Source organism: Helicoverpa armigera, chromosome 12, assembly GCF_030705265.1.
Source record: "Helicoverpa armigera isolate CAAS_96S chromosome 12, ASM3070526v1, whole genome shotgun sequence".
Taxonomy (NCBI): Eukaryota; Metazoa; Arthropoda; class Insecta; order Lepidoptera; family Noctuidae; genus Helicoverpa; species Helicoverpa armigera.
The window spans coordinates 8,264,322-8,281,054 of record NC_087131.1 but is presented as its reverse complement, the minus strand read 5'-3'; the positions used below and the strand labels follow the sequence as shown (position 1 = coordinate 8,281,054).

The window sequence follows — 16,733 nt, the reverse complement described above, 5'->3', positions numbered from 1 at the left end:
CTACTGATGATTGCAACTTAAGTAATCAAATCAAAATTGGCTTCTACGATCGCATAAAAGAAAATTAGATTGCATTTAAGTATCTATCCTTTAAATAGCCACCTACTTAGATTCTGTGTAGGTATGCCTCAAAATACTTTGCTTATTAAATCATAGTGAACCGAGTAATTAACTTGATTGAACCGACCAATGAACTCGCGTTCAATAGTCAAAATATTATGTACATTGAATACGTAAACATAGCAGATTAATCAATTTACCTTGTAACGATATGGTGCATCAAAAACCACAGGATAAACCTGTTTAGTGTTCAAAATGATGCCTAATTATTAAAGTTTATATGGTGGAATGTTTTGAGAAATCCAACCATTACAGTGTGTTCACAAGAAGTCAAACCAGTATGTAGGCTATTTATAAACGAAAATAAAACTAAACCCGAAGGATACCTCACAGTGCTTTATTAAAGCTTCTCCAGTTTTGTATACGTAGCTGTCTAAGTTATCGATGTTGCCATAAGCATAAACTTAAACTGCTATACATGTTTTATACGATTTGGAGAACTTGGCATATTATTACGCAGCCTGAAAATAATCACACGTGGCTTTAAAATATAATCTAAAATCGAACCACCAATGACTATTCCTAGTACGACGTTGATACTACGTTATAGATGTATACTTATGTTATTAACTTTACGGAGTTGAATTGATGCAAAAATTCATGATATAACTACTAGGTGAAGATTTAAAAGATTTATATGGGATTCGTCTGCCGTATAAAAAAAATTACCACAATTATATTTTATGAAAATTGCTTATAACAACTAGCAATGACAATTTACCGTTTTCCCACGATTGATAATAAGTAACAACTCGTTTGGTGGTAAAATTATTCGATTGGCAACACTGTGCACTCGCACGCGCAGCGAAGCCTTCGCGCACGCACACACACCAATGGATCGCATGTAAACACGTGCCCTATAGCACAGACAGTCGATTAGTCGACGGGTCCGCGGCAGGTATCGCGCCCCGTCCTACCGGTTCAACGATAAAACGATCGAACGAACGCCACCGTCAAACGAACTATATTGTATTCTAAGCACCACGAACAACAAGACAGTTTTTAAACACTAACAGTGCGGTTAGAGTGTATACGGTTTGGAAACAGCCGAGGAATGCGTTCGTAAACTTCTCCTTAAGTGCATAGCGGTATCGCGGAACCAGATTTTAAGTCCTCAATGTATTGAAAGTAGCTTTTCTGTTGTTTGTTTAGTCGACCTATGCTCATATTTTATATTGAACGCCTAGACTGCAGTGACGACCGAGCTTAAGGACTAAAGGTAAGTCTATTTAAACTAATAGTGCATCTAGATACATTCAAAACTGTTTTATTTTGATAAACACTGGTATGTTTGTCTTAATACGTCATCGTCATTAGAGAATCTTTTATCTAATTTTATATTTTTATATTCGATTTTATTAATACATATTCTATCGTGAGTTCATTTAAAATGTGTCCCAATTTTTAAGTTTTTCTTTGTGGTTGACAAGTTTAGCTTAACCACTTATCTAAAACCTTGCTGTCGAGTCTTTTTTTGGCTAAAGGGTCGGGTTGTTTATCAGCAGGTAGATGTCTTAAGATTCGTTTTGAAAGAACACGGCTTTAATAAGGAATGCATCGCGAACGTGTTTTTAGTAAGTTTCAGCAATATTTGTATGTATTACATGTAGCATCACCTACATGTGTTTTTGTTTAAGATATCAAATTACTGGGTAATCGTTTTAAGTGTTTAATTTTAAATACTAATAATAACTATGCTTGCTGCTGATGAAACATTTAAGTTGAAGAAGAAGAATGCAATTTAGAAAACTGTTTTTTTTTTTGTATGTATTTATAAAATGCTAATTTATATCCTGCTCTAACTTAAAACATCAACGTTATCAGACGAAAATGGCACGTCCAAGTGTAACATGTTTATCAAATCAATAACCTTCATCTTCAAGAATAAAGCAAAGCAGACAAAGACTCGCACTTGGCGAACAATGGCGACATAACACATGTACTCTCTGTACATACTTATTTAGACGCCAGGCGTCTACTTACGGTATATGATTTATGAGTATCTTGATTCAAACAAGATACTTATAAGCAGATATAACCGTTAGAAGTTAGGTCTATTGCCATTTATTTACAAGAGGTTATGATTTCCTTTGTGGTTGTATACATTTTCCACTTAAGTACGTGTTAAGAGAATCAATCAGTTCCGCGACTACAGCTTTAGTTTGTTTTTATTTCTGATTTTGTTAAAATTATTTTCAATAGAAAACCATAAATCAATAACTTGAAACTTATAAATAGATTTTTAGCAAAACCAAATATACAGATCATGATCGTGAAGTCACGACCTCCAAAAGTTTTGCACTCTTCTCCACTTTCAAAGCCCTCTTCGTGCTAGAAAACAATTAATTTTAATGATTACCAAATCTCCAAACAAGCTCGTGCTCCGTGCTCTAGGTCAAAATTATCAATTTTAATCTGGGAATCGTGTTTAGAAAGGCTAATATAAACCAAGACATCTTTTCAATTTACCGATCATCTAAATATAGCAGACATCAACCCTATGTTGCAACACTTACAATTAAGCTTCCTTACCGACCTAAATTGGTTATAGCTGGTCATCGCTAGTCAGAATATGAAGGATAATGAGCAATAAACACGCAAACTACATGATGGTATCGACCACATATGAATGCATGTATAGTTTCCGATATATCTGCGATGACCGCAGACATCGTAGGTATATTAGTCATGGACGTCCATTACTCGACTTTGGAACTAAATAATATTGGAAGAGAATAATGTGGAGGTAGAGTCTGTGTATGGAGGTGGTACATTCTGACAACTATGCTTACCACTACTACAAATGCAGATTATATATCTACACATATTTGCTTGAAAGTCGGAAATACTACATCAATTAGCAATTAGCTTTAGGCCAGTAAGCAGTTGATGAATGTAGTGGACTTCAAAAAACCACGACAGCTATATCTACAGCAAACGTTATCAATGTCATGGCGCTTCATATTGATCTATTCATTGGAATTAGCTACAATACATATTATATTTACAGTTTGTCTGTACATGCACCTATAGTAGGTTACATCTTTACGTAATAGTTTGCCGACCCCAGACCGTCTTGCATCATAATAATTGAACTGCATATTCCATATCTGCATTACTAGGCCGCTGTTGAACAGCCTCAACCGTTGCAAAACACTAATTTTAAAACAACAACCATTTAAAATGATACAAATCGTGACGATCGTAAGTTACGTTTACATCGCTAGGCCTTGCGAAAGTCTTCTCTCAAATCGACAGGAATAGGGTTCGCTATTAACCATGGTTGGTTATATAATTTTATAAAGGTTATTATTACAATGTTTGCGTAAGTGATTTAATGATGCCAATCATGCTTTTAATAACTACAGTTTACTTTGTGTGACACTATTTTCTCGAAGCGCTTTATTTTGGGTTCTTCTTTTTTATCTCAATAAATCAATATTATTTAAATTAGCATATAACCCACACTATTTTCCACGAATGAAATTATATTAAATAAAAAAAAACTATTTAACAGGCGAAAAAATTATCATTGAGTGTACTTAGATTGTAAATACAGTTTGGTTTTGCAACCCTAGGTCATGAGACTTGTAAAATGCAACTGTAAATGTTTATGAACTACGCTGCAATGTCGATCGTGAACCGTCGCACAAATTATTCCAATGCCTTATGAATAGTTTTCCTTAATTTTAATATCTAAAAGTGTTGGAAACTTACCCAATAATTAAGTATGCTTTGGAGCTAAATTACTCCTTATAAACCACTTTCACTTAACTTAGATTCATCTTAATATCTCTGTTATGAACTTGTCACTTAACAGATCACAATACGCTGACTACGATAAAGAAAACTTTTCTGGGCTTATAATTTCATAGCATATTCAGTAATTTATTCCTATTGATGCTATTATAACCTTTATGGCACAAACCATAACGCACATATTCATTTGTGATTAACTACCCAATCGTGCATCGCCACAACAATTTTTCGCGCAGACGCAATGGGCCAGGTTATAATTAACTATTAATACTAGTATTACCCTATATTTATTTACTTATTAAAGTTCTACATCCTTAAAGACTTTATTAATTCTTAAAGAACAAAGTTTTCATAAATAAAAAGTGGATAAATCTCAATAATTCATAAATTGTAGAACTTACTATTTTGATTTTCATTCGACAATAGGTATAGCTTGAAAAATTATTTTTTCAATGTTTCATATACATGTATTGAACTCCCTTAAGTTGTTTTACTACTGTGATATTTATGAAACAGACAGTGATTATTAGTTATAGTCCACACAACATACTACTCGTACGTTCATCTCTGCAAAAGCACTTCACCTACTTAACACACCATTTAAAAACACGACGATGTCGCGACTGTCCAGTGATTCAGAGATGGCTAATCAGTGACGCATGAGGGTTTGCGGAAAATACCGCAAACAGTACCACTTCTTAAAAACAAAAAGATTTTTTACATCTTACTTTGAAAAGTATCTCAATATTTTAATTTTAAAATAACTTAGATTTTAGAAACAACTTTGTAGATATATCTTTTTATCTACTAGATCATGATAGCAAAACTTGCAAATATAAAAATGACAGGAACATTAACTTCGAGCCGGTATAGTTTGTTAAGGATAAAGAATGACTACGACCGATTATACCGCTAAACCATTTGATTTTTTCAAGCAGACGTTTCGTAATAAACGTTAGCATAATATTAAGAGGTCAATCAACTGCATCGACTTCTATAAACTTTTATTAATTTATATTTTAGAGTCTCTTACACATCTATAACTGTTAGATCGACAAATCGCAGTCATTGGCCTCTTCCAGAAAAGGCGGTTCTTTACATATAGCTAGTGTAATGTAAGTAAAACACTCTAAAGTGAAAATTGGTTTGCCAATGACAATTTAAAATATGATTAAGAATACAAAAACTACTAACTCAAAACTAAAAACCCAATCAATAAAAGTAAAACTATCTGTTTTAATAGCGTAAGTAGCACAGACCCTTAGCAGTGGGCGCATTACGTATGCCAGTCAGAGGCGAGTGGCGCGCAGGACGTTGCACCCACCTCGCCTCTCACGATGCCTTCCACACCACACGTCTATAACCATTCGACCGTGCGAGGCAGATACATGACCACCTATATTGGTTTAATTAATGGCATTTACCTATTTTAAAGACCCAGACAGTAAGTGGCTCGAATACCCTAAAAGTTGTAATCTATTCATTAATTTATCATTGATTTATTTAGTTTGATTTGTTAATGAACACGCTCGTATGCCTGTCGTCATAACAGTGAATAAGAGACGCAGATTAGTAGGGAAAGAGAAAGGGTATTGAAATAAAGTGTACCTGTATCTAGGAGTACCTATTGATGTTCCTAATTAACTTTCTCAGTCTGTACAATATTTATTTTATTAAGAAAGCACCCAAACTTTTTAGATTGTAGGAACCTACCTCTTTTTTTAACAAAATAACTAGCTTTTTCTAAATAATAAAACATCTTTACACCTACTTATTGGAATCGGACTAAACTATATAGAGTATAGCATAGCTGTATCGTAATAGACCTGTTTTCCACGATTTACACATAAGTAGGTTTGCACTGACAAGTCGAAACTTGAACAGGGAGATAAGAAACTTCAAAATGAGAAGCTGTTTTCTCCATTTCGTGATTGAGCTGAGCGTTAAAAAACTACTAATATAAACAATGCTTTTAATTGAGTGAAACTTAGTTGAGGCTGCTTTTAAGTATTTAAATCTATAAATCACTGTGGAATAAATACTGAAACGGTTAATTTCAGGATCTTTCTAGTACCCATACTGAAAAAATCGTTCAACATTAGATAACGCATTTATCGAGGAATGTTAATTTTTATTAGGATGCGCGTTGTAGGTAAGTATTGAACATAGATGGTAGGTATGAAGTTAATACGGGACGCGGGTGAAATTACGAGGAGGGCCTAGTTATGAAATACTATGTCCCTTTAACGCTACGGTCTCCAGATGACTTGCAAAACATAAGCATGTACGTATAATGTAGTGCACTTCACTGTTGAAACTATCGACATAGGCAGACAGCTTGTAAGTTCCAAACAACCGATGTAATGGCACTAGGCCACCACTTCTCTTTTTTTTAATAGATAGGTGCGGCATTCGTTTCAGACACCTATTACTATATTACGCAACCTAAACTGAATGAGCACCTAATTATGTTCTAGACTTAATTGAAAAATAGCAAAAAGTAAAAGGCAGTAGGTAAGTAGATAGGTAATAACATAAAACGACTGGAAACTATTAAAGCTGCGTCAGCGGAAAAGAGTATCCGATACTAAATATTGAATATCCGACAGCAAAACGTGAATTTCCCTTTTTAATTATTTTTATGTCATTCAATTTACATTGGCTCGAACCCACGACCTGAATTGAGTATGACGTTGACACAGTACCCGTCCATCACGTACACACACGCTTACGATAAATAAATATTATAATTTGACACACTTGTGTCGATAACCGCAGCTCTGAAACTGTAACCGTAATTGTGGTGATGCTAGTAAATAAATAATATCATTGGTGATTGGTGTAGTAGGTACCACTTTGATAGCGCAGATTGAAGAATGGAGATTACCACTCCACGGGCTTGTTATGGATTAGTTGTGCTTAGAACAAAAGCGTAGTTATTAATTAGGTACCTATGAGTTTTTTACAGGACCCTTTGCATATTTTTTATATCATTGTTTTATGAATTTAGCAGTCTATGTTTAAAAACTTACATGGATTATTTTTTCAATTAGAAATAAAAATTCTAACATAGCTAGAATGCCATTTTTGCCATTTTCGATGTATAGGTGAAAACTGTGAGAAAATCTTACCCGCAGGTTTCAAATGTGTAAGAAATATTTAAGTATAATATTGTTAATATAAGTAAATAAAGTTGGTATAACTATTTATCTATACTATAGGTATCTTAAACATAGTGAGTGACATTGCAAATACATAAATAGTTCTAATTCTGATAATCTAATCCTAATTTTCACGTTGAAAATTGTTACAGACACAACATATTTTTTGATGTTTGAAATAAATGTGGAGTAAAACTCTTTTTTACACCTTTAAAAAGGGTCCACAAGGACAAAAAAATATAAGAAAAGTGTTACAAAAGATGGCTTTATCTACAGGTGTGCGAAAAATAATTAACAAGATGCAGGTGAACTGCGAGTGCCAAAAACCTTTTCAAAGTTTATGAGAAAATGTTTGCTTGAGTATTCTTCGATCTCATCACAAATGTTCCTTATTGTTTTTAAAATAACATTTCCACAAAATGAATTACTTAAGTGAATATTTTTTTTTAAGAAAGTCTACATTAGTATAAAGGATATGCAAAACTAATATTATCTGGAGATTTATCTTAACTAACTGAATTCCTAATCTTTTCTTATATTTATACTTCCATAAGTACTTACCTAATAACAAAGAGGAAATTTTCTTTTGTTAGTACCTATCTACCCAAAACAAATGATTTTAAAAATTTTGTCTAAATGTTGTTAAGATACACTATTCTGAATATATCCGGATACGGGAAAAAGTTTCCCTGGGACACGGATTAAACAGTGGGAAAACAGCTAGTTTTGTATAAAGAAGCAAATAGTAAGTAAATAAAATTCTATAGCATACAGGCAGAAATTGCAGTGTGCACTTAAACATGCAGGATACTCGCTCATGGCGCGAGCCAAGTTAATCATACAAGCAGCGATTCCCATACCAAGCAAATCTACTTCTTAGTTTTCATTAAGCAGAGCTGTCTGCTACTAATATATGTAAATCTCTTGCAGCCAAATTTACTATAGTAAGTGGCAAGCCGGGCTGTATTATCAATAGGTAAAGAGATTAAATAACGGAACTAAAACAAAGTCTTAAAGCTTACCTTCATACTATAGTACGGCTCTCCTGCCCCTGGATCACAAGAAATACCGCTACAAAAGGTTCTTCCGCCTATTTATTTAACTGCAGTTCTTCGTAAAATATAGGCAGCTGTATTTTGTTTATATGAATACATAAATTAATTTTCACTTTTCAACAAACTATAACAAAATAACTTACAATGAAAACAAAAAAAAACATTAGAAAAGTTTGAAATTCGAATCAAAGTTCGAACCAGTCTGTCGCAACTCCATAGAAAAAATTCAATGTATGAAACGGGGCTAAATTTTAATGGCGACTATATTTGTCTCGCTTACTTCCTGTGTCGTCTCTCTCTCACTGTCACTGTCATCCATCTTGTACTAGGTACTATTGTATTCTCTTTGCTGTCATCGAACTGTTGTTATCAGCGGTACCGGTTATTAAAGCGAAGTGAATGCAATTACCATTTCTTGGTCTCTAAAGGTGTCTAAAACCATTATTTCTTTGGTGTTTGTGGAAGTTTGTGGTGCCAGGACGATTTATTACGAAGTATGGCGTACAGGAAATGTGAAATTTGTGGATTGAGGTCGGAGCGCAAAGATGGCAAAAAACGCTTCTTTATGGCCAGATTTCCACTAGATGAATTGCGGTAAGTTAAAATTTCGTAATTTAACAGAGTTATGTTTCCATTTTCAGTCTTAAAACTTATTTTTTAGTTTAACAAATAAGTTGTTAAAAGTTTGAATCGGGGAAATAGCGTTGGGACTAGGGCTGCCATCTCGAATTTCGCCAAACCCGGACAAACATTAAAAAAACCCGGACATTTGGCGTAAATCGCATTTTTTCCCCGAACGAGTACGATTGTTTTTAAACAAAAAATACCTAATCTGTAATCCATTTACTACACTGGACAGCAAATAAACCGAGCCACCCGCTACTTTGGAATTCTAATCCGATTTTCTCAAAAACTATAATACATACAAATATCAAAATTATACTTGCAGAAAGTACGTTTTATGAGGATTAAAACAAATGGAAACAAATTGGGATTGATCAATTCATTAAGCGTATATTAATCAATTTATCAAGAAGAGTCATTTTACAGCCACGAAAACCATTGGCAATCACCCAGTGAAAACAAAAATTTTGACAGAAAACAAAGGAAAAAATGAAAAATTATTTTTGTTCAGCATTGAGTGTTTCCTCCCCTTGCTCGAATAGCTGCTAGCATCCTCGTATTGATAGATCTAACAAGTCTGACGATGAAATCTTGTGGGATTGCGTCCCACTCCTCTTCGATAGCGATTTTCAGCTCTGGAAGCCTTATTGGAGCAGGTACTCTGGCACGAACCCGACGTTTCAGTTCATCCCATAAGTGCTCTATCGGATTCAAGTCCATGCTACAAGCTGGCCACACCATTGTTCGAATGCCGACGTCGTGTAGATACTGGGTTACCACATGGGCAACATGAGACCGTGCATTATCACGCATGAATTCATGTCCAGACTGATACAACCTGAGTAAGGTACCACATGGTAGGCGAGGACTCCAGGGATGTAGCGATGAGAAGTCCACTTAAACTGCGCTGAGGCGACGATTTCATACAACACAAAGTTGGATATAACGATTGTCTGCTGCTAATGTAGCCCTAGGTCTGCCCATACCTGGGCTGCAATCGAATGCTGCAGTCTCCAAGTATCGTCTGTAAACTCTTTACACCGAAAATCTGCTGATTGGAAGTCGTCAAGTGACTTCACGTTGCCCAAGGTCTGCTCGAAGTAGTGTTACAGCTTGAGCTGCTTCCTGTGTGGTCGTATCCATTATTTACCAATAAACGAGCACAAAAATACACGCGTCTAAGCAAACGACGGATAAAAACTAAAGAAATATGGAATTTCTCTCACTATAGAATAAAATAACGCTAAGCGCAAACCCTAATCAAAACAGAGAAAATTGATAGCATTGTGTTTGCTGCTTGATAACATTGTGAATTGATGGTCCTTTTAATTAAATTTACAGTCATTTTAATCCTTAAGAAATGCTCTTTCTATAGGTATATTTTTGATATTTGTAAGTTTTATACTTTTTGAGAAAATCGGATTAGAGTGCCATAGTAGCGGGTGGCTCGGTTTGTTTGCTGTCCAGTGTATTAACATATGCTTAAATTCAATGAGGTGCTTCCTTACATGAAAAGCGTCCGGGTTTTCCCCGGACTCTTCTTGAAACCCCGCCCGGACGGCCTCCAAACAAGGACAAATCTGGGGAAACCCGGACGGATGGCAGCCCTAGTTGGGACACAGTATACTAATCATTGTCTATATTTTTGCTTTCAGATGTAAAGAATGGGTGAAAATGGCAGGAAACGAGGATCTAGTTTATGTGCCCATTGAAAAACTCCATGAATTAAAATTTATCTGTGGAAAGCATTTTAAAGATAATGATTTTAATAAAAAAAGGACACAGCTCAAAAAATCTGCTATTCCGTCAATAAATCTTTCTTCTATGCCACTTTCGGACGCCATTCTGTCAGCATTTCCTTATTACCTCTTCAAAGAACAGAAATCTTTACAAGAAGGTTAGTAGTGTAATAATAAATTTATCATATACTAGCCGTTGCCCGCGGCTTTGCCTGCATGAAAATTATAGCCTATGGATTATTGTGATGTATAATCTGTTTTTGCGTGAAATAGTAACAAAGTCCATACATCCTCATATACTTTTGCATTTATACACATATATTATACATATTTATACACATTTGTTTCCTCAAGATGTTTTCCTTCACCTATTACAACTACCATTGTATCTATATGTTCAACGCAAGACAGCTATATTATAATGTTAATTTTTGTAAATGACATTTAAATATTGCAATCAATTATTATTATTATTTTTTTTACAATTTTATTTGATTGTATCTGAATGCTGAAATTTTATTTTTACAGATGAACCCTCAACATCTTCTGTTTCTGCACAAGTAGAAATTAGTACATTTGAAACAAATACATACCACAAGCAAAGCCAAGGTGAGCCTTTATTTCTTTATGGAGTTACTTCTAATATTACTAAAACTAATTCAACTAATTAAAACATCTATGGTTAGTAAAAGCTAAAATTGTCTCTTTACAGACGAACCCTCAACATCTACATCTACTGCACAAGTACAAGCTACTACAGTTGATAATCAAATTGTTTATGAAGATGATGTTCCACCAGTGGAATATACCGTAAACATTATGACAAGTGAACAAGACATTTGTATGAAAGGTATGTGGTAACTTACAATCATAAAGGTATCTAGACTAAAAGTAATGTAATAAATATAAATAATAATATTAATTTACTGTATGAAAGTTGGTGGTCTTTTTAATTTCCCAGAGAGCGTAGGTGAATCTAGATTATTTTGATCAAATGTATTTGTTTTTTATTACTTGCAGTATAATCCTACATTATAACTTCTATTGTCACTAAAATGCCGAAATTGTCTCTTTACAGATGAACCTTCAACATCTACTTCTACTGCACAAGTACAAGCTACTACAGTTGATAATCAAATTGTTTATGAAGATGATGTTCCACCAGTGGAATATACCGTAAACATTATGACAAGTGAACAAGACATTTGTATGAAAGGTATGTGGTAACTTACAATCATAAAGGTATCTAGACTAAAAGTAATGTAATAAATATAAATAATAATATTAATTTACTGTATGAAAGTCGGTGGTCTTTTTAATTTCCCAGAGAGCGTAGGTGAATCTAGATTAATTTGATTGAATGTATTTCTTTTTATTACTTGCAGTATAATCCTACCTTATAACTTCTATTGCCACTAAATTCTGAAATTGTCTTTTTACAGATGAACCCTCAACATCTTCTGTCCGAAAAAGGCGCAAAAGGACAAATAAAATGAGTAATGAAAATCTGTCTCCACGAAAGAAGAAACTTATGAAGAGGGTTGAACTTTTGAAATCAAAAATTAGAAAAGTTCAAGAAAAAGTAAAAATGTTTGATAACATTCAATCAAAAACGCTAAAGACAATGATGTTTTCGGCAATAAAAAATCAAAATCGCTCTTCTCAGGGCAAACGATGGTCCGATAATGAAAAAGCCCTAGCCATAGCCATGTACAAGAAATCGCCAAAGTTATATCGGTATTTAAGGCATTTGTTACCATTACCTAGTCCAAGGACTTTACAAAATGTTCTTACTAAAATGCCCATGAATCCTGGATTCAATAAATCAATAATTGATCACCTTAAAAGAAAGGTCAAGGAATTATCTTGTAAAGATAAAACTTGCGTCATTTTATTTGATGAGATGTCTCTAAAGAAGAGGCTCATTTTTAATACTGCTTACGACAAAGTTGAGGGTTTTCAAGATTTAGGAGAACACGGTCGATCGGGAGAGTTAGCCGACAAGGCTTTAGTCTTTTTACTACAAGGTGTGCACAAAAAAATCAAGCAGCCACTTGCACACTACTTTGTGAAAGGTACAATATCATCAGATAAATTGGTAGCTATTATAAAAAATACCATCAAAATGGTTTCTGAAATCGGTTTTAGAGTAATCGCAACTGTCTGTGATCAAGGCCCGACTAACGTTGGTGCTTTAAATTTACTGAAAAAGTTTTCTGGGCAGCGTTCTGACAGTAACTTTTATATAGTGGAAAATGAAAAAGTTTATATACTATATGATGTTCCTCATTTATTCAAATCCATCAGGAACAACTTCTTTGAAGGGGGTGTATTGGTTTTGGATGGAATGAAAGCTAAATGGTCACATTTAGTGGAATTACAGGAAAGAAATAACAAAACACTTCATTTCAAAAAAATCACACCGTTGCACGTAAATCCCAAGTTTCGCGCTAAAATGAAGGTGAAACTGGCCGCGCAAATACTCAGCAATGATGTATCTGCTATTTTGAAATTATTTGCTGAAACATTTGATAATGATGTAAAAGATGTTGATGGAACTAAGAAACGTGATGCTGTTTTACAAACCGCCAATGTAATTCAGCAGTTAGATACCTTGTTTGATGTTACTAACGGGCCAGCCTCAAAAAAAGATGTAAAGAAAGGCTTACGGGTAAATATATCTAAAAATAGCATTCATCACAAATTATGGCCAGAGTTAAAAAAAAAAGTCAAAACATTGCACTTCCTAAAATCTGACAGTCAATTAAGATTAAGAAACGTCCGGTGTGTAAATGGGTACTATACGACTTTATGTTCTTTACAAGACATTTGGAACTATGTAGAGTCAATTGGGTTTAAATTCCTCAATCTGCGACAACTCAACCAAGACACTTTGGAGAATCTTTTTGGGTTGATTAGGCAGCATTCTCCAACTAATCAAAATCCGACATGCCACCATTTTACCGCAGCCCTCAAAACCAGTGTACTAACTAAACTTAGTACTCCTATAAGGGGAGCTAATTGTGACCCTGATGATAACCAACTGATGTTGGATTTTCATGATTTAGTATTTAAACATACAGAATCTGAAGATTTTACTAATGTAGATCATTCTTATCCAGTTTCTAAAGATAAAGATGATTTTGTATATGATGATAGTAATAATCCTATTTTTTTACATTTGCCTGATATTGAAACTGATGTTGAAGATATTTTTTTTGAACATTTTGACAAACAACCTGTTGTTTATGTTAGTGGTTACCTAGCCTCTGTACTGATTAAAAGAACTAACTGTTTAAAATGTTGCGGCAGTGTAAGAACGTTGGAGCCAGGAAATGACAAAACTTATGACTATATAGCACTTAAAGAGTGGTGGAAGGACAAGCTTTCTCTTACTTATCCGACTCTGAATCTATGTAATACTGTAAATTTATGTGTATCCGTATTTGAACGTGATGTGAAACACTTGCTGTATAACAATGATATAGTTAAATATTGTTGTGTGATGATGCATAAAGACGTTGATTCGACATGGATGTGCGAGGAGCACAGTGGCATATTCATGGACACTTTGTTAACCAAATTGTCAGTTTTATTAATAAGAAACGAATGTAAAAGATAAATATGGCAATTACTGAAAGGAGCAATCAAATGCGAACATAAATAAAATTGCTCAATTAACGAGTACAGCTAAGTAATGGTTGTAGGATTTCAGTTGCATTTGATTGCTCCCTTTCAGTAATTGCCATATTTATCTTTTCGAGGGTACAGTAGCCTTATTCGCAGCCAAGTTTGAATAAATTATATTTGATTAAAAACATTTTGTGTCAATCCTTTATTTTGTTCAATGTAACATTTACTTTGGATCAAGTAAAATATTTATTAGTACTTGTTTATTTTATTTTAAACTAGATTGACCGTCGTGAAACCGTCAATGACAGCGGCATAGTCATTGGCGGTTTCGCGACGGCAATAAATAAATTTCCTTTCTGTCGATGGGTTTGTAGGTAAGTAGAGTTCCTGCAAACTGCCCAACACTATGGTTCTAAGTAGGAGATTATCGATATCTAGAGTTCCTGCAAACTGCACAACACTATGGTTTTAACTTTATGTTGGTAGCACTGTTATGCACTATTGATAAGGTTGTTAAGTTGGCTATTCTAGGTTAGCCTTATTTTGACGGTTCATAAGTTTATTTCTATCTATGGAAGTCCCGTCTCTTCTTACGTAGTATTGTATACTCTTTGGTTCGAACTACGAAAAGGAAACGTGTTGCCAATTATGGGGAAACTATTCACTACAGTAAAAAAATTAGGCTCTTGCGAAGCTTTTATTATCTGTACAAGTGCATTAACTGTAGAAGATAAATTAATGATAAAAATGTATAAATATTTGGCCTAACAAAAATAAACATCCGGATATGGTTTTCATGACTTCCAAAACTTAAGTTAGAACTAAACCTACCTACAAATGAACGAGTATGGGTGGAGCTCTCGTAACTTTTATAGAAAGGAAAGAATAAATATAAGCAAAATTATGATAGAAAAAATATGAGCTGTAAATATTTGGCAAGAATTATTTCTTTGCAATTTTTGCTTTTTCAGTACCATAATAAAAATCAATGTAAGCAAAGAAAGCTTCAGAATTAAATTCTAACGTACTTTCATAAAATTATACCGTCACCAATGATGTATCAACATAAAATAATATAATTTCTTTATTAAAAGAAATATAAAATATCCTACTTTCAATTAAATAGGCAACTGTTAGCGCGTACAATTTTTTTTTATTTTTGTCGTGTTTAATTTTTTCATAGTAGTAATAAATTTGAATCATCTAGTAACATTTGTATCAAATGTCAATGTCATTCACGATTCTGACAAAAGAAAGAGCTTCCAAATTCAAAACATGTACCTAAAAGTTCCAAGTTAGTTTCTTTCATGCATGTTCTCTAAAAAGATTCAATAATAAGTTCCATAAGTATTTATGAAGAGATTCGATCTGGTTTTGAAAACCAAGTCATTTCTGAATTCGTTTTTTTAAATTATAAGTCCAGTAATAACAAAAAAATATTGACAAGCATTTAAAAGCGTTGCAAAGTTTTTCATTCAAATCAACATGGAGTGCACGAGGTAAGTGAGCTTTCTTTTAGTACCTAGTTAACTTAGGATAGGAAAATATAGTAGGTAGAGTTTCTAATGTTGTTTAGACAAAACATCAAGGGCATTTCTTCAAAGTTGAGCTTTAGTTTTGGATAGGTAGGTATGCCTATTTAAACAAATCCAAGATCTCAGATCCCCACTTCCACCAAATCCATAATTATGAAAGAACAGAGTATAAATAACTCAAATAGGTAGTAAATGATGGTGAGACACTAGTAAGCAGGTACTATCCATACAATGTAAATTAGACTATTAAAACAGAAAAAAAAACAAGTATTTAACCAACTTCAAAAGTTTATGAGGGTCTCAGTTGACTTGTAAGTACCTGTATGTTTGTGCTTGATTGTCTCACCTTGGCTGAACCAATTTTTATGCAGTTTTCAGCATAATCCCACTTAGAAGAAGGTTTCAGGTAGGCCTAATAATGTCATTTTTTTTTGTTGTAAAAATGATCCCACCCAAAACAAAAATGTGAAAGACTGCCAAGTTCGATAATATGGGAACGCTTCGCCTATAAAAGAAGTGAGATCTGAATAAGTACCAAGTTCCATACACATACCTCAGTTAAAAATAGTTACTTTTTAATGATGTTACTTGGCAAGTTTTCACACACCTTGTTATAAACCCACAAAACGCAATGAATCAAGTATTTAATTTTCTATTAAAACTTGCCAAGTAACATCATTAAAAAGTAACTATTTTTAACTGAGGTATGTGTATGGAACTTGGTACTTATTCAGATCTCACTTCTTTTATAATCGAAGCGTTCCCATATTATCGAACTTGGCAGTCTTTCACATTTTTGTTTTGGGTGGGATTTCATTTATTTTTGTAAGGTTGTTTATTTTATTTTTTTCATATGACTAAGTTAGTTAAGGAAATGACTCATTTATACTATCTTTCAGATTTTTTAATATGCACGCTTCTTACAAAGAAATGAACTAGATTTACCAACTGACTGACATGACATGTTATCATATATTATGTTCGTGGATCAAAGTTACACATTCGTTATTTTCGAAAGTGACTCACACTTGGCCGTTTTCAGATTTTTACTTTACTTTGACTAAATACAAACCTTTGTAACGAATTTCAGATCGGTACGACCATTCG

General features: G+C 33.8%; 1 protein-coding gene across 1 annotated transcript in view; it reads left to right on the top strand.

The window, feature by feature from the left end:
- The first annotated feature begins 946 nt into the window (after positions 1–946).
- Positions 947–16,733, top strand: part of LOC110383954 (uncharacterized) — an 83,113-nt gene continuing 67,326 nt past the window's right edge. Inside the window, exon 1 of the mRNA XM_021344940.3 lies at positions 947–1,339. The gene's annotated coding sequence lies outside the window, so the exon portion shown is untranslated. The remainder of the gene's footprint in view (positions 1,340–16,733) is intronic.